The 22762-nt window shown below is 45.3% G+C and overlaps 1 protein-coding gene across 5 annotated transcripts in view; it reads right to left on the bottom strand.

Moving 5' to 3' along the window:
• The window catches only part of NCOA1 (nuclear receptor coactivator 1), a 187577-nt gene that overhangs the window by 129835 nt on the left and 34980 nt on the right, over positions 1 to 22762 (bottom strand). For 4 of the 5 annotated variants that reach the window (XM_064448314.1, XM_064448318.1, XM_064448320.1 and 1 more), the window contains exon 2: positions 3215 to 3386. The gene's annotated coding sequence lies outside the window, so the exon portion shown is untranslated. Of the gene's footprint in view, positions 1 to 1539; positions 1559 to 3214; positions 3387 to 22762 lie in introns of those variants that run through there. The other variant, XM_064448316.1, reaches the window with a different exon arrangement.

The raw sequence follows: 22762 nt of genomic DNA, 5'->3' as shown, positions 1-22762 counted from the left end.
GGCCTCCACGTGCTCATTCTAGCTTTTCTTTTTAAAAAAAGGAAAAAACAAACCCCAAGAAACCAAAAAGACTCAACCCTTCAGCATCTGTATTTGGCAACCTAAAGAGAGAAACGCATCTCCTGTTATCGTGGCCACAGGCTGGCCAGCAGAAGTACAAGAAGCCCAACCTGAAGATACAATATTGCCTGTGGGTGTCCTCGACAAAGCGGCAGAAGCTTCAGTCCTCTCCCTGCACGTGGTCCACGGCAGCTGTCCTGTCCATTCTCTACCAGGCAACCCAGAGAGCCTTTTCCAGTGGGCACGGAGGGGGTTCCGGGTTTGTTTGTGGTCTTTGATTTTTAAAATCAAGGCTCCAGGAGTGCCCCAATGGCTTTAATGTGTACGTGGCGAAACAAGCCTGGGATTTCTTCTTTCTAAGTCCCCAAAAGTGCTGCGCGTATCTTTGTCTTGATCAGCAGGACTCTGTTTCAAATACATGGCTGAAACAACATCCCTCTCTAAAACTAACAAAAGAGGTAGAAGAACAGATGATTTAGAAGCATGGTGACTGCCAAGCACGTCATCCATGTCCTTCCTACCCCGCCAGCAGCCCCCGGGAAAAGAGAACGGCAAGGCAGAGGTTATGACTTCAAGGAAACTCACCTACGGTAAATACGTCTCATGAGATACCGTTTATAAAGTGTTGCAACACTTGAAAACGCTGTTAACAGCAGGAAATCTATTTAAAGTGGAAGGAATATGATCATTAAGGAATAAAGAGGGAGTTTCAGCTCAGCAAAGACCTAGGGCTAGGGTGGGGGAGGGAGCGTCTTGGCGATTGCATTTACATTTTTTCATCTCAAAGCCCCATCGCAGGATAAAGGGGATGGGAACTCAATCACGGCAACTGGATTTCACGCTAAGCCAAAAAGTCCATTTGCTAGAGGAAAGAACGAAATTTAATAAGATGGGGGGGGTGGGGGTGGGGGGAATAAGGAAAGGCTGGGAGGTGCCAGGTGGGATGAAGGCAGGGCTCCCCCCGGCTCACTGCAGGGGCTAGCCCGTCAGTCCCATAAATTAGGGGAAATCCAGAGCAGCTGAAGAGGCACCTCACCCTTAAAATTAATCTAGAACTTACTCGTCCTCCCTGCAACGATATCCAATTTCATAGTGAAGAGTTTAACCCTTTACTTGCCTGCGCTGCATCCATCGAGCTGGCTGACTTTAAGAGATGTCTCAGGTAAAGCCTGGCCACTGCTGGGTGAGCGACTTGTACTGATTGCTTTGGAGAGCTGGGGTGGGAAAGAAGAAAATGAAGAAGAAAAGCTGCGTACAGCCCAGCCTGCAGCACGCTCCAGCCCAAGACCCTTAGCCTGCAAGCTCCCAGCCTGGGCAGGTATTGATCTGCTCCTGGAAAGCAGGAGGCCGGCAGCAGGGAGAACACACCACCGCCTTGCTAGGCCACCTCTCCAAAAGCTCAGACACTGGACAGAAAAATAAAGACATCTTAAGAGTTGTAGGAGCCAAGATATTTTGTTTGTGTGTAATACGGCTTACCCGCTTCCAATCAAAAAGTAGCTGTTGTGTCCAGAGGGAAAGGTGATCTTTTTGCGGTGAAAAATCTGGAATCCAACTGTGCATTTATCAGGCAAAGTACAGTTTAATAATTAACTCTGAGTAGCAGTTCCAGCACTGGATCAGGGCTCTGCTGGTTTCTTACCACTCGCAGGCAGCCCCCCAGCTCCCCTCCACACTGGCAGCTCCGAGCTAACAGTCAGGACAGCACACAGCAATACAGAAGTTATACTATTTCCAAATTTTACAGCCATGCCTAAGTACTGCCACTATTTGTGCTATGAATGTAAGACTCTGAGGCAGAGAGCAAAGAGCCGTGCCCAAAAACGCATGTCAAACACTAGGCAGAGAGAGAGAGCAGGGCAGGGGGGTACAGCTCCCAGCTACCTCTACCCCTGTGCCCCATCTTGGGCATCCAATTATCCACCCTCATGCCACCAAATCGATCAGGGGAAGACATCTGGAATGGGGCACTGGCATCTCCAAGCCACCACAGTCCCTGCTGCAGCGATCATCCCACCACAGTTTAGGGAAGCAGCCAACTCAAGGACAGAAACCAGGTGGCCAAAGCAGCCTGTGGAGGACATACATCACCAGTATCCTACTGGTACCAGTATTTACACTGCTCTGAAGAGAAGCATTGAGCCATGCTCTATCCAGAAGGAAATATCCCATTTTCCATGGCATCCCAGCCAAAACCAGCTCTGATGCAAAAGTTTCTTGCAACACCAGCTATTTCAGATGGGGATCATGATACACGCAATATAAAACTTCATCAGACAAAAGCAGCTGTAGTAATATATGCAATTTTTGTCTTATGACACGCCAGCTAGAAGCTGGTTTTCAGGGGGAGTTAGCAGGGGTACAGGTTCCCCGCTCTCCTGCGTACTCACGGTCCACAGCAGTAAGCAATCCCAGTCTTGATGGAGAGAGGCTGCAAAGCCCACAGCCGTACAGTAGCTGCAGCCAACACATCATCCAACTGCTATTTGTTTTACCATTTTGTCCATTACTAAATATATTCTACTGTCCTTCCGAGTTACCGCTCCATTACAACAATTTTCCTTTAAGATATTGCCAGCTGTGGGCAAACCACAGAAGTGTTCAAGTTGTTACACGCATCAACTAGTAAAAGCTACAAGGACGCTGAGTACACACTTCTTGCTCTGGAAGTTGTAGTAGCCTTTGTCATAAAACATTTTGATTTCCCAAGTTTGAGACTGTTAAAATTCTCTAGTTATGGACTCACTTCACCTGATCAACACCGCGAGCCTGCCTACAGCATAACACTGACTTCCCAAAACCACATATTATTCTTTAGCGCAAATCCTTCGCATACCATTCTGCCACTGCAGCAATTAGCTATTCAATTTTGCAAAACATATTGAGAAAGCGCAGTTGATTCAGGCAATAATTTCATCTTTATGAGCTTTTAAAACAACTCTCGCAGCTACGAATGCAATGCAGACTGACTGCACATCTCACGTATGGAAAACAACCCAAAGGATGCCAAGGACAGAGAAAAACAGTGACTTTTGCTTTCAGCAGTCTCAATAATTAATTCCGCATGAAGAGGCGCTCCAGCAAAAACCACCTCCATGACAGGTTTAAACATTTTCCGCCAGAGGAAAGAAGACATGGAGACCCGCAACCTTACCTCTATCTCCCCGAGGTGAAAGATGGTTCATGGGAAAAACTGGACTCTTCGGTTAATTAAACAGCAGAACAACAGAATCCTAGAGCCTCAGCAAATGCAGGCATCGACCTTCCATAGGCGGTCTTCACATGAACTCTTCTGATCTCTTCTGACCAGCATCAATTACCGAACCCTGCAGAGGAAAAGACAGTTTGTCTGCATTATCTTTCATTTATCTTTCAAATTATTATTCATGCGATGTAATTTTCAGTGTTTTGAGTAGAAAACCAGCAAAGCTGAGGTCAACTATTAATTCACAGCAGCATCATTAATAACTTGCTGACCCTCTCAATACTATCAATTGCATGGTATCTTTTTTATTTCATTGAAAAAGAGCTCATCAAGGCTCCTCAAGCTTTAAGCTACTTGGGGAAATACAGTAAATGAAAGCTTAATACTCCAACCAATACGTTTTCTTTTTTAAAATTCTCCCCTCCCTCTCTGCCAATGCCACTCCTAAGAAATAAAGATTACCCTCCAGAAAAACACAGCACAGATCTAGTAGCAAATCTGCCATAGCGAGACAGCATCTACGCAACACGGGAGATAAAAACTAGCACCAGAAAATTACAGTTGGTGTTTACAGCCAACAGGCTGCAGACCACCGCCGAACTCATAAAACTCAAAGATAATGAGATCCTTCCCTGCCTCACAAAGGCACGGAGAGTAAATTGCTGTTGTTACCAAGCATTAAGCTAGAACTGGATCAAGGGGATTTCTCCAGTTCCTCCTCTCGCGCAGACATTCTGTATTGCCGTCGACAAGCCAGGTAGCCTCTGAACCTGAGAGAAACATAAATATTTCTCTCCCGAAGCACGTACGCCATAAAATGACACCAAGACTGCAGTATGCCCATTTTCTTCAGCTATCCCTTCTCCTGTAAGTCACACCAGTCCGAACCTTGCTCCTCTCGAGCTGTGGCTTGCAAAGACCTTCCTTGGTTGAAAAACCTACGTTCATAAAATAGGGCTCTTCAAATTGTGATGCGCTGCCTGAATTCTCATCAAAAAGTAAGTAATTTTAAAAAAAACCAACATGGAAACACTGAGATGAGCTGCATCACCTTTCTTCCAAGCCACTCCACACGGTTTCTACAGCCAAGCTTGCTACCATCCCCATCAAATGCTCCGAGACAGAAGTCCCAATATTGCTTTTGAACTTTGATTTGCAGTAGCTATAGGATGCAATTCATCTTCATCAACCTTAGGCACCCAAGAGCTGGCTGGAAATCGGAGCTGGTAATTCCAGGGTCCCTCTGTAGTCAATAAACAGGTCCACGAATCTCCCCTTGGAGATGCCAGATTGAGATGTCTGCAGGTCCCCAGCAGCCCAACTGGCCCCAAAGGCTGGCTGCTGCTTCAGCGGATCAGGTCTGGTCCCCAAGGAACCACCAGGTTCGGAGTGCACGTTAAATTACTTCCAGGATCTGTCTATATTCTTTTTTTCTCCTCTCTCTCACAGGGCTGCTAGGATTACTGGGTTAAATTTATACCTCTAAATGCGAGCATCTAAAGTTAGGTGAGGGGAGTACCACCATTAGTTCAAAACCATCACCGCTCCTGCTATTACAAAAGAAATTACTTACATGGACACGGTCGTTAGAATACTGTCTTAATAACACACCCACCATTAGCAACACCAGGCTTTTACAAGTCACTCGTTGCAATTTATTCATGAAAAATCAAGTAGGCGAAAGGAGAGAGGAAAACTCACACGGCAGCATCGTCTCCAAGGCACTGGCAAAGAACAACTCCAGAAGCTTACGGATCCCATCCGGAGAGAGGTGATGTGTGACTAGAGCACATCCCGACGGGCGATGGGATGCTTCCCCCCTGTTAAGCATCCCTTTCTACACACACATGCACATAAATGAACACAAAAGATGCACAATATCGCTCTGGCTTCCAGTCTGAGAGGTGCATTTTACCTTTGAATTTCTCAGTAATATATATGTCCCAGCTGCTCTCACTACCCCTACAAGAAACAGACAAAATCATCCTACGGAATGAACGTTAAAACCGGAAAAAACATATATAACCATGGAAACTTTAAGAATATGTTTCCAGATTCCTGGGATGAGGTGTGTGTCTGGGGGTGGATTAAGCTCCCAAAACTAAAAATGGAAAATCAAAATACTTAACCTGGCTCTCATGAAAAGGAGAGCAACAATCAGAATAAAAATATATATATAACAAAATGAAGAAAAACTAAACTAAATATTAAAATACATCAGAAACGTAGTGATATGAAACAGCAAGAGAAGCAAAATGCCATGAAAGGAGCCACAATACTCACAGGTTTGAGCGTGTCAGGTTATAAGAATGACCTAGGAACGGCAAATTCCAGCAGTGGCCACGGACCGTTCCTGCCCAGGAACAGAGCAACCACCAGCAATATTATAGGAACGGCAGAAGAATGCAACAAATATTTCTGTTCATTAATTAAGAAAGAAACCAGATGGCATAGTCATGCCACAGGAAACATTTTCTATTCCAAACAGCAATGCAGGCAGATGTGAAACAACAGCTACCAGAGCTGGTTGTTTTTAAGGCAGGAGATCTTCAGCTGCATCCCAGGAGCTTTAAAAGAGCTGGACGAGAATCTGGATCATTTATCGTAGCTCCCTGCAAGTGTTAACTTGGGAGGCTTGAGAGCACTGAAAGACATGCTCTTGTGTCAGTATTTTAAACTCATGAGCAGGATGTCCAGGCTAATAACAAGCCACTGGTCCAGCTTACACCCCAGAAAGACAAGGGAAATACTGGTATAAAACCTGATCAGGAATTCTAGCACGTAAATAACTGATGTCTCACTCACACAGGCCTTAAATCAATTGTATGTGTTTTTATTAAGACTACAAGATTGGCTGCAAACTGTAACAGCTCTGATGCAACGCACTTAAGAGTTTGATAAGTCTTTTAACTTTGTAAAGTATGATTGCTAAAGTAACTGGAATTACATTACATAACATGGAATATATTAAACAGATTAATAACTGGCCAAGTGACAAGTCATAAAATATAACTAGATCGTCATTAATCACGTGCTCGTACCAAAATCCCAGCAGGAGCAGTTCTTGCGCCCCACGTTACTCATCCTCCTGCAAGCCACGAACAAAAGCCACCACAGCTCAGACTCACCGCCGCTCTGAAAGCTGCAGATCACAAAGGATGCGAGATACGGGTCTTTTACCGGCGTGACAACAAGCAAAGACCTCGCACATTTTTACCACCAAACATAAACTTGCATCTGGGAACAGAGACCCTTCCCAATCCAGACGGGATGTGTCAGAGGGGGGGCACACCAGCAGCCTGTGAAGGCAGCAGCAGCCTGCTCCGTGCAAGAACAAGGGGGCAAGAAATGAAAGTAGCAGGTGGCGAGTCCAAAACCAAACAAGAAACAGCGGTTTCTTCACGCACGACCCAGCTAAGCGGTCCAGCTCCTTGCTGCAGGATGTTGTGCACGCTAAACGCCTGTGCGAGCTCAAGGTAAGACTGGCCGTGTCTCAGAGCAGACGCCTGTGATGGTTACTAATAAGACAGATGTCATCTCTGGCCGGGAAAGTCCTGGAGATGTTGAAAGATCAGACTTTGGAAAGTCTCATGCAGGGTCTGCCCAGTTCTCACACCCTTCTGGAGGGTCTGCTTTTAGAAACAGCGTGCAGTTCCATCGAGGCTATTCTTATATTCTCACCTAGGAGTAGAGGAAACTGTACTTTGGAAAAGGTCTCAGCGATGGTGGGGCACCAACCGCACACGGCTGCAGCAACCTTTGGCAACAGCACGTGCATGAAAAACTCCCGAAGGTGGGAGCTCAACCCACCAAGTACAACCGAACTCAGGGAGGTCCTGATCAGCCTTTCGTGAAGGTGACCGTATACAGACACTAATAACAACCTCTCCTTTTGCCGAGGTGTTGAAACCAGGGCTTCTGAACCAGAAGCAGCCTACGGGCAGCCCCAGAGTCACTCCCAGACTGCAGCACAGTTGCACAAGAAGTAGGGGGTGATGCCGTCCTAGGGTCATCGGATTCCCTGAGCCCACGCCAGCGGAAGAAAGCAGGTTGGAGAGGCGGCCAGAATCACACACCTCACAGCACCAAAGAGCTTCCAGATAAAATTCCAGGGCAGAACCACTCCATCCCCTCAAGCTCCCCCATGTCCCACACACTTTCCTGCCCTCAACCAGATGAAGATCTTGCTAAGCCTTCCAGGTCGTTACTACACAACCTGTCTGCAGACCACTACCCATAGTCCATAAATCACAGGAAGAAGCTGTAGGAGCTGGATCACGGCTTTTCCTTCCAAAACATAATACCTTGAGGCAATAATAAAAGACACTTTACAAGTGCTATTATGCACAAGCCTTCAGTTTAAGGTACAGAGAGATCTGGAGGATGGATAAAAGAAAGAAGTATCCACAGATTACATACATCAACAGCCCCGGATATTCTTCCCTTTCATCAGAAAGCCTTTTAATTAGCAGGAATATGCACTTAGAGATTTCCAACATAAAAAACCCCAAGCACTTTCACTAAAGCTGGCATTGACTGATGACCTTTGCACTTCTCTCTTCTTCCCAAATCCTGTATTCAGCTTTTTTTTTTTTTTCTCAAACTATCGACAGCTTTCACTGAATGAAGTGACCTGCTTTAGGTATATTCATGTTTTTTCCCCCCAACAAAGCATCAAAGCTGGGTAGTTCCCTGCAACCCAACAAAGCAGAAGGAATAAATATCCCACACAAGTCGGTGGCTTGGACGCTGGTTTTGACCGGTTGAAGCTGAGGGCAGGAAGTGGGATATCCACGATCTTGTTAAGCTCATCCTTTGAAGCTGCTTTGAGCAAGGTCCAGACCAGCTGACCTGACACCCCTTCCACCTAAACTATCCCGCATTAACTATAGCAGATTCAGCGTATCCAAAGCTCTCCTTATCCCATGAAAATGTATTTGAACACACACAAGAGATCCTGGTGTGTTCCTGAACCCATCAGCCTTCCCATCTGTATGTCTGCTTTGAAATTCTACTAATCAGTTGAAAAATTAGTGGAGAGTATAAGGAAGCCAAAATCTAGCATGGTGTTTAGGCTCAAGGTCAACTGCTAATATATTTTTGAGTAAAAAATATCCACTAAACCACTTCAGACGTTCCAACCACCAGAAGAAACAACTTCCTGTCATCCTTCACCCGAGCTAGATCTCACCCAAAGCCTTTCATCTTTAGCTTACTACAATATTTTCCAGTCCCTTCAAGTCATGTGCTTTCTACGGCGTCTTCAGCCACAGACCCACAGGGCATAAACGCTTTGCAGCTGAGTTCTCACACAGCCCGTGATGGACCGAGCCACCACAGGACCTTTGAAGCGGTCATCATTTAGCATGGGAAACATGCATCTTTCAATACCTCCCTTGTTATATTTTACTTAAGGCTCTAAATATTTTATCGGTGACTGTTTAATATTAAAATGCATAAACAAGGGTCCATGGAGCCAGGACCAGAAAGAGCATTGCTCTCTTCACTTGATGAGCGGGCTCCAGACCTACAGCATGAAGACAAACATGAACATAACTCCAGGTTTGTCCAACCTTGGCCCACGCTGTGACCATTGGATCGTCTCCCGTCTTTCCGCTGCAAAAGTTTGTTCCATTTAGCCTAGGTAATCAAAGCTAATAAATTATATCCAACTATAAAAAGCAAGTGGAAGGGAGGTAGGAGGGATTTAATGTTTATTGTATGTTGACAGAATCCATTATTTATTTACTTGTTTTTCATTACTGTGCTCTATACAAAAAGGGCACGCTCCAAAGCAATATTAAAAAAGAACAGCTTCGTTACAAGGGGTTGCAGGGAGCCTCCCGCACAGACCTTCCTTTCCTGCCTGCTTACATGTAACGTGCAGCACCAAGTATTTTTCTGCAGCTCCTCCAGCCTCCAAGACTGTTGGGCCAGCGTAAAAGCTGCGTGTTTAAAAGGGATATTTAATCTCCCTGGAGTGAGGACATTCAGGCAACAGTTTCAAGGCAATGCCAATTCTCACTACGTTCCCCCCCCCCGCAAAGTACTCTTTCAGGTTCCCTTTAAATTTGATTTTGCTTAAGAACTTACACACATTTTTGGGCATCTGGAAAGCCTGTTTTTCTCCTTATCTACTTTTTCACGTACTACTGCCTGATACCAATACCAAATAAGTGTTGCAGGAGGCAAAGAGAAAAGCTGTTTTGCAAGAGGGCTAAATCTGTTTGCCAGTTAACTGTTGCAAATTAAAAGGTCAGAAAAACAATCACTGTATGTGGAAAGAATAATTTTACACAACTAAGACCTCAACAACAACAAAAAAAATATAGTAACTTTGTTCCAGTAAAGCGAGTTGTCTTATCTACCCATGAGGAAGTTTAATAAACAGCTTTCTGTACTTCTAAGGTTTTGAACGCGTGCCAGTTTTTGCAGGGATCTCACTCGTCCTGGATGAAGCTGCGGGGCTTTAACTGAAAAGCAGAAAGTGTAAAATATGTTTTAAAATAAATCCGAAGGAGAAATTGATTGCGTTTGTTCGTTTGGGCAATCAATAACAACAGGCAACACTTATACTAAAGTTACATCCGCGGATTGCTCCTACCGTTACAGATCACGACCGATGAATTGACCTGCCGGTTCCCAAAGCCTGAGGTACTCCTGCAAGACAGGAGAGGCACGTCACGGAGCCCAGGCCAGGAGCCATGCCAGACTTCTGCAGCTCTCCACAACAGTCTTGTGTGCCCACGAATGCTCAGCCTGCCACAGGACTCCTACGCCACCACTGGTTTTTCTTCATTCACCCACCTCATCGCAACACAAAGCCCAGAGTTCTCAATTTTGATATTTATGCAAATTGCCGTAATTTTGAACCAACTCAAGATTTCATCAGTGCTGTGAAGCCGTAATAGCGCTTTGCCGGCAGGAGTCCCCAGCCAGACCGCTTCAGGAGCTTCAGGCAGTGGAACTCACACAAGTCGGAATCTCTCCCTTGCCATGGCTTGACCATCATCAGCTCTGGAAACACTGAACCTGCTGCAGGATCCTGCAGAGAATAAACCTGAAAGCTTTCCAGCAGATGACACTTTCCAAGCGTGCTTCAGCCACCCCTGCTGCAGCACATGCAAGCAGGACTCCTGTTTCGCGCCCTGAAAGCAGAAGTGTGCTTTAAGGGGAGAAAAGAAAAATCCCAAAACCAAAACCCGAAGCATTTTTCTATCCACCCCTGGTGCCCACTCGCTGCATTCTGCCAGATTCATCCATAGCTTGCTCCTAGCCAAAGGAATCATTAGATTTATGTCCAAAACCTCTCAAGTCATTAACAGCCTTAACTGCACGTTTTATATTAGTTTTTAATAACTTCCTGATATAGATTAGATCCGACTTTATTCCTCCCTCACTGGCTGAACGTGAACTCTGCGAACACCCAGATCTCTGGAATGGCATCTGCGTTCTCAGAATCTTCGGTTTCCCTCATTAGGGCAAATTTGGTTTCAAGCCAACCAACATATAAATAGTTATTTACACAGCTCACTACTCCTGTGGTGCTCAGGTTCGTTTTCTTCCAAAGCCTCACAGTTATCTTAAAAAGTGTCTACAGTCATTTGCAAACTCTTTTGTCAGACTGATGCCGAAGGGTGATAACCGCTTGCCTGCTTGATGTCAGCTCCTTGGAAAGGCTGAAAACGCATGACGTTTCCAAAGGACTATACTTGAAGTTATCTCTGAGCAATCTAGGAGAGATGATCTCCTACAGAAGAGAGTAACTGGTTTGAAGAGCTGTGCAAATGCTAATTCCTCAGGCTGGAAAGAAGATGCGTGTTTGAAAGTGGAACTTAAGCTGTCACAGGTTCCCTGTTCCAACAAAACCAGCTCCTACCACACTTTAAAAATAAACCCCTAATCTGAGATCTCCCGCAAAGAACAATCTTGATCTTCGTAAAGTGAGACTGACTTTTAATTCTTTCCTACCTTTTTATCTCTCTACTCAAAGCCAACGACGATGATTAAGTGATGACAAATGGGTTTGCACAGGTACCATCGTGACACAGGCTGCTGCCCAAGGGAACCTTGAGCGATGCACAAATACGCTGCTATACCAAGCGATGCGCAGGCGCTGTGGTGGCCTCAACCCTTCACGAGCACTTGAACAGCTGTGCACTGGATTACAAGTATGTGGTACAGTACTTTAAACTGTTTACTTTCTTACTATCCGTCATTAAAATGTGCTTAACAACAAGCACCAGCAGCCTGGGACAGATGTTCTTGCCTTTTTTCCTTCCACAACAAAATGTAATTTAAAAAAAAAAACTAATGGAGGAGGATATTGTAGATAAAATATATAAAAAATATTGTATATAACATTATGGAGTTCAAAAATTTTCATTAACACAGAGAAGGTCTACTAGAGTCCAACAGTGACAACTTCACTATTAATTCGTCTGGACTTCCAGCTCTTCGTTATCCTTGTGTTACATTTTTAACTCTCAAGATGCTTTATTGTCCTGGCATGAAAACAATGACGGGGGAGGCATTAGGCATTGTGAAATCCTAATTCTCTTGATTTCAATGAATTTGGAATTTCAATTACATTAGACCTCCAATATCATTTCACGAAGGCCAGGGTCATGCCGAGTCAAGCTTGGGAGTGAGCTGGAGGCGCGCAGCGCTCTGCGCCATCGCGGGTACACATCTCTAATAAAAATGTCACTGTCCCCAGCCCTGTGATTTCAGATCTGTACCTCATCACCTTTATTGAATCCAAACTGTGGCAGAGCTCATTATATCCAGAAGCAATTTAGAAGTTTCTGAGAAGCTGACTCAATAGGTTTCTTTAAAAAGTACAGCCAAGGAAATAATTTTAGCACGTTCTCTGATGCTTCTTGAGTGTCGTGTCTTAATGATTAAATATATTGGGACGATGAAAGGGAAAAAAGAAACGCAGGCGACTTTCTGAAACAGCCGCCACTTCAGGATTTGAGAACTGCTCTTCCCTCACTGCCCCCGTTACTCACGGCGTTACATTTGAGATTTTTATACAATGCAGACAGCTCAGATAAACAGGGTGGATGTGAGCACAGAAGTACTGTGCTGACTATAGTCCCTGGCTGACAATTAAATAACACAAAGCAAATTAATACTAAGCAAACAATTATACCGGAGTTATCGCTCCATATATTATGGAATAGCATAAATCCATATATGCATAACATATGACTATGTAGCTATGGCTACAGAAAGAAAATTCAGTAGTAAAAAGGTAATTTTGAAGACTCTAATGAGCGGGAAAAAAATGTAAAGCGAAACCTTCACCACCACTATGTTACTGCACACCAAAATACAGGGCTGCTTCAACAGTTTACATGCAATTTTACATTTTTTAATTATTCCAGTACAGTACTCGAAAAAAATACTGAGACTTTGCCAAAAAAACAAATTACTTAAAGCAGTAAGAACATTTCTAGAAGGTTTCATTGAAGTCAGGACCAAGGATGGGAAATGGCTTATGCTTCTTTTTCTATGAGAGAAGGGAAAGGTGTAGGGAGAAGGAAATCCCACGTACCAGAGCACCCAACATGCAAGCTGCCACCGCGGCTGGCGGAGCACAGGTGCCGCTGCGGATGAGCACCATTAAAGGCAGCTTGGAATATACTGCCGAAGCTTTTAAGAGGACATGCTTATCAGCCCGAATGCCTAACCAGTGCTTCAGAAAAAAATGGATTACTGGGAGTAGAGGGCCTGCGTTTATACAGAGGAGCTGTAGTGAACTAAAAAGCTTTACAGCTCTTTCTCATGTATTTATGCTTATTAAAATAAAATCCAAGATGCCATAAGCTTATCTGTATTTATAACTTCAGCTATTTGAATGCTTTGTCTAAATTGATTCCCCATGTAAATTCAGAATTTGCTCCCTCCGCTCTCACGCGCTATTTCAGCTTAACCATTCCGCCAACAACGCTGCAGAAGGTGAGCGACGGGGTGCCGGGGTGGCCGTCGCAACCCCGGCCACTCTGCAAAAGACCACGATGGCCATGCATGCACCGTGGGACTCAGAGGACAAGGGCAACTGCTTTACCTTCTCGGCTACTAGCACCCACTGCCGGATCAGATTTGATAATCACAGTTTCTCATATAAAGCCAGTTCCATGCTATAAACTGGCCTTGACCAGGCACTGGTGGAGGAGCAGCTCCAGAGCAGTTACAGGGAACTGTATAAAGGAAACTGAGACAACTCAAACAGAAAAGTCCAGAGTTAACCACCGCTTTCCCCTTTCTCCACCTCAAGTAGCTCGTGAAATCTCCTACCACCCAGCTACACTCCTCTAAGCCTGAAAGGAGGTTGTAGCGAGGTGGGTGAGAGTCTCTTCTCCCAAGTAACAAGCAGTAAGACAAGAGGAATTGCCCTCAAGTTGCACCGGGGGAGGTTTAGATTGGATATTAGGAAAAATTTCTCCACCTAAAGGATTATCAAGCACTGGCACAGGCTGCCCAGGGAAGTGGTGGAGTCACCATCCCTGGGGGTGTTTAAAAGACATGGAGATGTGGCGCTTCGGGACACGGTTTAGCGGTGGGCTTGGCAGTGCTGGGTTAATGGCTGGACTTGGTGATCTTAAAGGTCTTTTCCAACCTAAACGATTCTGATTCTGCGCTCCTCTAAGCCTGTTTTCCAGTAATTTTTGAGAAAAGGGATTCCAGCTGCACATGCAGACCAGCAAAGTGTCTAATATATGTCCTCCCAATGCTCTGCCCTTGCATCCATCGTGTCCTACCATCGGTCCAGAGCCACCCTGAAAATACAGCATCACGCTTGTTTTCTGTGTGGTCTGCCATCAAAAGAGGGCACAGGCAGGGAAGGAAAAAGTCTTTTCCGAAGCAGATGACTGTAGCCATGCAAGTTGAATGTTATGTTATAAAAAAGGGGAGGAAAAAAAAGCTGTTCATAAACTGCTTTAAGTCAATCCATCGAGCTGTGTTTTCTGCAAAACGCGTCTCTTGCAGAACTCCAGATCCTGCGGGCAAACCAACCCCTTAACGTTCCAGTTTCTCCCGTCCATCAATCCAGAGACCAAGCTCCCTGCTGCTCTGATCCTTCCAGGGAAACCAGCTCCAACAACAGAGGATTTGGCTGAGAATTTCCACCTGTGGCTAGTGGCAATGCGAACAAGCTTTTTTCTGTGAAGCTCCTCAAACCAGTCCCAAACCACTGCTTTTCCTTTTTGGAATTAAAAGCAGATGGTAAACAAATCAAAGGACAGTTATCTAAACAGTTGCTGAGATTCAACATTTCTCTTCATTATCCAGCTGAAATATATTGTTTTCACATTCATACTCCCAACTCCGATCTGTTTATTGGTTTGCAATAGTGGGGAATTTCCTCCTCCTTTTCCAATAGCAACTCGGTAACCACAGCGCATTTAGCAATTTCTTAGACAATATTCCTTTGAAGCATTAACCAAAAGGGGCTGGAAATGAGAAACAGCTACACTGGAGGTGGTACAAAGATGCACTCCACTGTAGAAACTTCAGCAAAGATCGAAATCTCCTGAAATAACTCCTCGGTGTCTCCATTTGCTGGGAGAATTTGATATACCCTTTTCTGACAAACAAGCTAGCAGCAAAGCGAAGGATTTAGAAGTGTCACCTCCAATATCCATTCAAAACCTGTACAACACGCAGCCTCCACATCGCTTTGATCTACCGAAGAACAGCACGTTTTGCGGGTAAAGCCACCTTAAAGAAACCTGGGGCTGTAGACACTTCAGACGGGTGCGTACAACGAGCCCCGAACACGAGTACGGTGAGGCTGAGCTCTCTGCACCCCAGATGGATGCTCCTCTGCCCCGTCCCACGGCGCAGGACCCTCCTGGCAGGTGCCACACCTGCACCGCAGGACCACCAAGCCTTGGCTGCCAGGGTGTTTTTAATTGCAGCCCCATGCCCTAAAGCAGATGGGGTCACCACAGTGAGAACCCAAGGCATATTTGGGCAGAAGACACCAGGGTAGGGAAAAAGCACAGCAGACGCACTCCAGTAGTGCACGGGTCCTGAACTTGGCACAATAATTCCTCCATCAAGCCCAGAAACTCTGATCTTCTCCAATTATACCTGTGAGGAGCAGGGAGTTGGACTTGATGATCCTTATGGGTCCCTTCCAACTTGAGGTATTCTATGATTCTAGGGAGAGAGACACAGGAAAACACGGATCTCAACTAAAGCATCCATTTTACTTAATCCCCAGATTGCACCAGTGGTGTTTATACTCTAACACGAGAGCACTCCAGCTGCAATTTGCTGTATAGAAACACGACCAGAAGGGAAAGAACATTGCAAATCCAGCAAAAAAACACCCACTCCTGCGTCACATGTATTAGCCAAAACGATCTCCTAACCCATTAGCATGACATCTCGATTTCAACGCCATCCTGAGCTATACAAGGAGGTTTGCTGACCATGCGTTCCCCTTCCCGTCACATGCGCGGCGCTGGAAGGAAACACACCCTCATCCTCACCCAAGCAACAAGGTGGTTATCACTAACAGCAGCAGCAAAACAACTCAACGAGATGGCAAACGCATGCATAAAGCAGATGGGAGAAGGAAAATTTGGAAAGCTGGGCAAGCTTCCCCCCGCTCCGTTTCCTGCAGGTGTACAACGGGAATTATTGATGCGGGCACCTTTTGTTAAGTGCTGTGGGCTTTGCTTACTGCACCTTGTAAAGGCTCAATGTCTCCTACGCAGGCGACTTTGAAAAACTGTCATAGATCTGGAAAAGGAAATTACATTAATCCAAACAGATGGATAATCAAAAGGTTAGCCTCTGGTTCTGCAGCCAGAAGAAACAGGTTTTTCTTTAGCAAAAATAAATCATATAAATAATATAAACACCAGTGGCTTTACTTAAAATAATAGCTTAGGTCAATCTGGACTTAACACCTTCAGCATCATCCTGCTAATCTCAGCATTCCTGACTTTCAGTAGTTGAGCCTTGAAATCATTACAGTCCTTATAGGTCTCCCAGGGTCCTCCATTGCTTCTGCAGCGACCTCCCAGGGCGATGTGGGCAAGCAGCTCAGCAGCATGGCCTCCTGGAGACATTCCCAAAATGCAAACGGGTACAAAGGACACAAAGAACGGCACCTTTGCTGAACGGCGAGTTTGCCGACGACACCAAACTGTGTGGTGCGGTCGACACGCTGGAAGGAAGGGATGCCATCCAGAGGGACCCTGACGGACTTGAGAGGTGGGCCCGTGCGAACCTCATGAAGAAGTTCAACAAGCGCAAGGTCCTGCACATGGGTCGGGGCAATCCCAAGCACAAATACCGGCTGGGCAGAGAATGGATGGAGAGCAGCCATGCGGAGAGGGACTTGGGGGTGCTGGGGGGTGAAAAGCTGGACACGAGCCGGCAGCGTGCGCTCGCAGCCCAGACCCCCAGCCGTGCCCCGGGCTGCATCCCCAGCAGCGTGGGCAGCCGGGCGAGGGAGGGGGCTCTGCCCCTCTGCCCCGCTCTGTGAGACCCCCCTGCAGCGCCGCCTCCAGCTCGGGGCTCCTCAGCACGGGACAGACACGGGGCTGTTGGAGCGGGGCCAGAGGGGGCACAGAAATGCTCCGAGGGCTGGAGCCCCCCTGCTGCGAGGCCGGGCTGGGAGAGCTGGGGTTGTTCAGCCTGGGGAAGGGGAGGCTGCGGGGAGACTTTATTGCGGCCTCTCAGGGCTTGAAGGGAGCCTACAAGAAAGCTGGAGAAGGACTTTTTACAAAGGCATGTAGAGATAGGACAAGGGGTAATGGCTTTAAGCTGAAAGAAGGTAGGTTTAGATTAAGGTCCCTTCCAACCCAAACCATTCTGTAATTCTACGATTTGTATTTCATTTCAGTGGCAAGATTTTCATTTATCAGCAGCCAAAATTGCTGGACTGTCACACAACCCCGACTGTGGGCTGGAGGAGCATTTTGGACTTTGTTTTCTTGGTGTTTTTTTTTCCCAAACACACAAAATTGGAAGGGACCGCACCAAAATTTTACAATCATAGAATGGTTTGGGTGGGAAGGGACCTTTAAACGCCATCTTGTCCAACCCCCCCTGCAATGAGCAGGGACATCTTCAACTAGATGAGGTTGCTCAGAGCCTCGAAGTCTTACCACGTACCAGTAGAGCGTTGTTAAGCACTGGACTGCAGCAAGAGACAGTGTTAAAATAAGCTCTTTGAAGATGAGCTTTATATATAAAATTTCCATGGTTACCTCCATGCAAGTTACCATGGATTAGATGGGACTAAGCACTTATTTTTCCATAAGCATTTAAGAGATTTTTTCCATTCTTGCCTCAAAGTATTTCATACCATTAGCCACTGTTTTTCTGATCATATACATTATGTATTAAGCCTTAACCAAAACTTAATTTTATACTTTTACAGTTTACAGGATCCACATTAGAGGTAGGTACGGTAAGGAGATATATGTTTGTATAAAATGTCAAGCTAATCTTGACAGCTAGCAAAGACCTATTGCAAATAAAAGACTACAAGAACGTATTTTATCATTCTACCAGATGAAACAGCTGTTGGATCAGACAGATTTTTCCAGATATTAGGAGAGAAGGCAGGGGCCGTACTCGCATCAATAACCATGACTAACACCTACGCAACCGTGTTTAAACAATAATATTAATGATTCTTGCCATGACTGAAGGAACTCAAGCTAAAGTGGTGATGTTTTCTGCCCAAAGAATGAAATCAATAAGATTATCCAAAATTAGAGCTATTTCTGCTCAGCATCACTTATGGAAAAACCCTGATCTGGAAAGAACTCCCTGATTTGTATTTTTAATGAAACAACCGAGGCTGTAGGACACTACTTCTGGAGGCCACCTACAACAACTGATGTGCAGCAAGTCTAGGAGCTGCAGGCCTACATCAACATCCTACCCTACACTCAGCTCAGCCACCTGGCTGGTCGAGCAACAAACCCACAACCTACCTACCTCAGCATTTTCTTTAACTGAAAAGTATGAGAAATACACTTTTATAAGCATCTTTGAGATTTATTTGAAATGCTACACCAAGAAAGATAAATACTATTTCATGCGCGATGCAAATGTGACTGAAGATCCCAGCTGGAAGGCTAACTTGTCCATCAGAAAGAGACATTCAGTTCAGTGAAATGGGTCCTGTCTTCCATGACCTGCACCGTCTGAACATGACAAAACGATGATCAGATTTACACGATGGACTTTATTTCCATCCAACTGCCAGCCTTGCATTGCATCACATGCCCAGAGGAGCCAAATCCTAACAGCCTCCGTTCTACCGCCCCTCAAATACCCATGCCTTGTCCTTTCTTTCTTAGGCATTAAAATAATCCCCACAAATGTAAGGCAGAGCAGACAATTTAATTTAAAAGGTCTCGGTCCCATCTGACTGGGACTATAGGTGTGTTATAATGGAATTAAGATACAGAAAATGAGTTACACACCCCTGTTATTTGCAGTCCTACTTATCTTCCTCAAACTGCCAGAGGCATCCTAATCCCCAGTTTCAAGAGAATCATTTCTTAAAAATGAAAGGGAAGCAATTTTCGAAGCCATGCCACCTGGCAGGAGCTTGGATGCCAGGCGTGCTGGCAGCACGGGTTCGGCTCACCGGACCAACATTGCCCCCAGTGCTGGTCAAAGCCAGGCTGTCCTTTGCCTCCTGCGACAAAAATGATGAGCTCCTGTTTTATATTGGATTTCCATTGGCTTCACACGGCACCGTAACGAGCCCACGGTGCAGAGGCGGCCAGATGTGCCCCACAGCTGCCACTGAGGAGCGACACCCAAACCCTGGGAGGAGATACGCTTGGGAACGCGTGACTTTCTGCTGGATCAGCCGGTCTATTCATCCCCATCCTCCCTTCGGATCTGCTATTTTAGCTCTGCCATCGCCAGGCACATCGCCAAGAAACAGTAAAGACGATTTAATTTCTGGAGGAGTGGTAGGAAAATTGCATATCTGGAATATTACGATAAAGACATCATCATCTTTGTGACTTGCGCCACAGAATCCATGGATATAATATGAAGATACCTGTCACTAAAGAGTTTCTTTTCATGGTGTTATCATTCACTTAAGCAGAACTTCACCAGATTGCCAGGACCTTGTAAAGTTCACAGAATCCCAGACTGGTGGGGGTTGGAAGGGCCCTCTGGAGCTCACCCCGTCCCACCCCTGCTGGAGCAGGCACCCCCAGAGCAGGGGCACAGGGCCGCGTCCAGGCGGGGGGTGAATGTCTCCAGGGAAGGGACCCCACAGCCTCTCTGGGCAGCCTGTGCCCCTGCTCTGGCACCCGCACAGGGAAGGGGTTGTATCTCATATTGAGTTGAAGGTTTCAACCATGGAACCCATTCCCTTAAGTTAAAACAGCTTTCCATGAAGTTTTACAAAGTGTCTTTCTTTTAATTTGAACACAGTAAAATATAATTTCCCTACCTCGGTACACTTTGAGGAGGAGATACAGATAAATAGTGATTTTACAAAATACTCTACAGAGCAGCAGCATACGCAAGCTGAAGGGAACTATTTTATTCCCAAAGACAAGACATTGCAAAGCAATAATGTATGCAAACTACGCTTCAAAAAGGAATTTTTTTTTTCAGATCAACCTTAAACAAGAGTGTGATCAAAACCATACCAGGATCTAAAAATATCTAGCCAGAGAAAACACTAAACAGAAAAGCAGCCCTGGATTGTTTGTTAAAGGGATTTATTCCCCTTTTTCCTTCCTTTCTTTAGAGGTTCCCAAGTGCTACCTGCGGTGGGCCAGGTAGCAGGACACAAACCACCAAGATCCAGACCACTGACACCCCAAGGTGCAGGATGAGTCTCCCCACGCTATTTCTGGGTGGGATTTTGTTTGGCTTCTCAAAGCCAGGCTCAGCGTTATCGAGGAGTAAGACAATCCAAATATTATCTGTGCAAACCAACATCTGCACGGGGACATTGTGTTTTAAAAGAAATGGCTTTAAAGCACGTTAGTAGTCGCTGAAATTCTTCATCTTGGGAGCAGCCCATCTACAAACGTTTTGTGTTTTCAATCACATTAAAGTGAATTAACTCCCCGGTGTTTGAAGTCTGAAGTGAACTCGCTCCACGGTAATTACCTCCTGTTCTCGTACAAGTAGCTGCTTGTGCCAGCCCAGCTCGCTCTTCCTTCGAGAGGCGATGCTCCAAAGTGTCGCCGTAGTGCCGCGGCTGTTTACATTTCTGAAGACAAGCCTAAAGAACTGTTTTTCCTCCCGTGCTTGAGAAAATTCTCTCCAGAAGAGATTGTTTAGCAGAAGACTGTGGAAGCTTTTGAAACAAACAGAAACTTTGACAAACACCATTTCAAAACTGCTTCCTAGAGCAAGCTGTACAAAATTATCTTGGATACGTGCTTTTCCCACTCGGTTAAGCCAGGCTGAAAGGGAGAATTCCCCAGTGATTCAGCACATCATTTGAAAACGCAATGCTTTTATTAAGCCTGAACAAAGCGAGGCCTCTCAAGGAGGCACTTGATTTCTGAGCACCTGGAGACATTCAGCACTTTGCCAGGCGCTCGGAGTGGACCAACGCACAACATCCGCACGGAGAGCAAAGCTTTGCTGATGAAGGTACAAGCCCACAGGTAGCAGCATATTGACAGCACCTCCAGGAAAACGATTTATTGGCTCAATTTGGTGCTCCTAGAAGGGTTCAGCACAGTGTCAGCAAGTTAGTCCAGGCTTCAGACATATGAAAAGATGCAAGGCGCTATAAAAAATACATTGCATATTGCTCCCTTTCCATCCCTCAGTTATTCACCTCTCTCCCCCCAATACACATCCCCCATCTCCTGAAATTTTCACTAGTTCTACCTGTTAAAAATTCTCACTCCCTTAAACACAAAACACCCAGTCCCAAGGACCTTCACCTCTCAGTGTCCAGTGGTTTTATATTTTAGGGTGCTCTTCTCACTTTGCAACATAACCAACGTCACCATGTGGCTCAGCAGCAGCAGTTGGCCTTTCTCTTCCCTTCAGCTCTCGCCAGAAGATCCCAAAGTGCACAGAAATTAGCCCAAAAGTCCTCCACAAACTTGCTGGTGAAGCTCTCGGCACCTAGGAGAGACCCTAGTGGTCCTAATGCAGACCCTAATCCTCCAAGCGCTCATCACTCCCCTCTGAAGTTTTCTTTCACAGACCTTAAGGATGCACAATATAAAGGGTAAAAACACAGCGATCAAAACCAGAGATCAAAGACTGCCCCAGCAGACAGAAATTAAACTTAATATGCCTTGAGAGTGCTCTCGTATAAATAAGTATTTTGAAGCTGATCAAGCGTTAGTGAGCATTAATATGCTTATAAATATCTGCTCACAGGAAGAAAAACAGATCATCTAGGATTTGGCTATATACAAAATGTATTCATTTCCTAAAATGGGAAAATTAAAGGAAAATATTTTTATTTGTTTCCATCTAGGAATGTGATCTTTAAGTTGCTTGTGCCATCTCTGGAAAGCTATCCAAGTGGGCAGGCAAAACTGGGGAAGTAAGCAGAATTCATCTCGGAGAAACCCCGTCATAACAAACCAGGCACGTTTCTCCCATAAGAGTGGGGCTACGTGGAGATCGTCAATAAGAACCCAAATTAAAAAGCAACTAGAGGGCGGGCCAGGCAAACTACATCAAAATCCAGATGCTAAGTTCAGTCAAATAAATACTATTTACTAAAAACGAGATTGAGATCCTGTCCATCTGGCAAATGTCTGAGACATCCTCTTAAAGCTCTCTTGGCTCTGCAAGAGCAGGACTTTATCCTCTGAGGAAAAGAGATGGGAAACAGCTCACAAACCTCCTCTGGGCAGATTTTAGTCCCTATGGATGTGATTTGAGAAACAGTAGTTTTTTCTCTTTATTCCCAGCATAGGAAATAACAGCTTGGGAGATGATGTTATCTTTTCCAGTTTGCCGAATAAGAAGGCTAAACCTCTTTTAACGTCTAAAAAACATAGTCTGGCTTCATCGTTATGTGCACAGGGTTTGGAAAGGGATATACACAAATTTGATTCCCCCAAAAATACATAAATGTATCAGGCAAGCTGGGTTGAGGGATGCACATATGGGATAAGGGACATCCTTAGGGATAAGGGACGTACATATGGGATGAGGGACACATGCCACGGTAGTAATGCAAAACCTGCAAATGGTGGACCCAGTACGAATGCCCGTAACTCGTTAACTCTGCTGGCAGAGGTGGCTGTGGCCAAGAACTTTAGTCAACTGATGAAATAAAGAACATTTGCATTTGCCCCAGGCTCAAATGGATATTTCGTTAATTATGTGAGAATTAAGCTAAGATTAAGCAAAGATAGAGACCTCTCTTACTGGAGCAGAGGTCAAGAACTAAGAATTTGTTTAATTTCATGGATAGCAACAAACTGACATCAATAAGAAACAACATCCAACAAATGCACTCAAACACAGGCCTGAGATTTTGTAACG

This window comes from Phalacrocorax carbo, chromosome 3 (genome assembly GCF_963921805.1).
Source record: "Phalacrocorax carbo chromosome 3, bPhaCar2.1, whole genome shotgun sequence".
Classification (NCBI taxonomy): domain Eukaryota; kingdom Metazoa; phylum Chordata; class Aves; order Suliformes; family Phalacrocoracidae; genus Phalacrocorax; species Phalacrocorax carbo.
The sequence above is the reverse complement of the archived record's forward strand: the minus strand, read 5'-3'. Positions and strand labels throughout refer to the sequence as shown.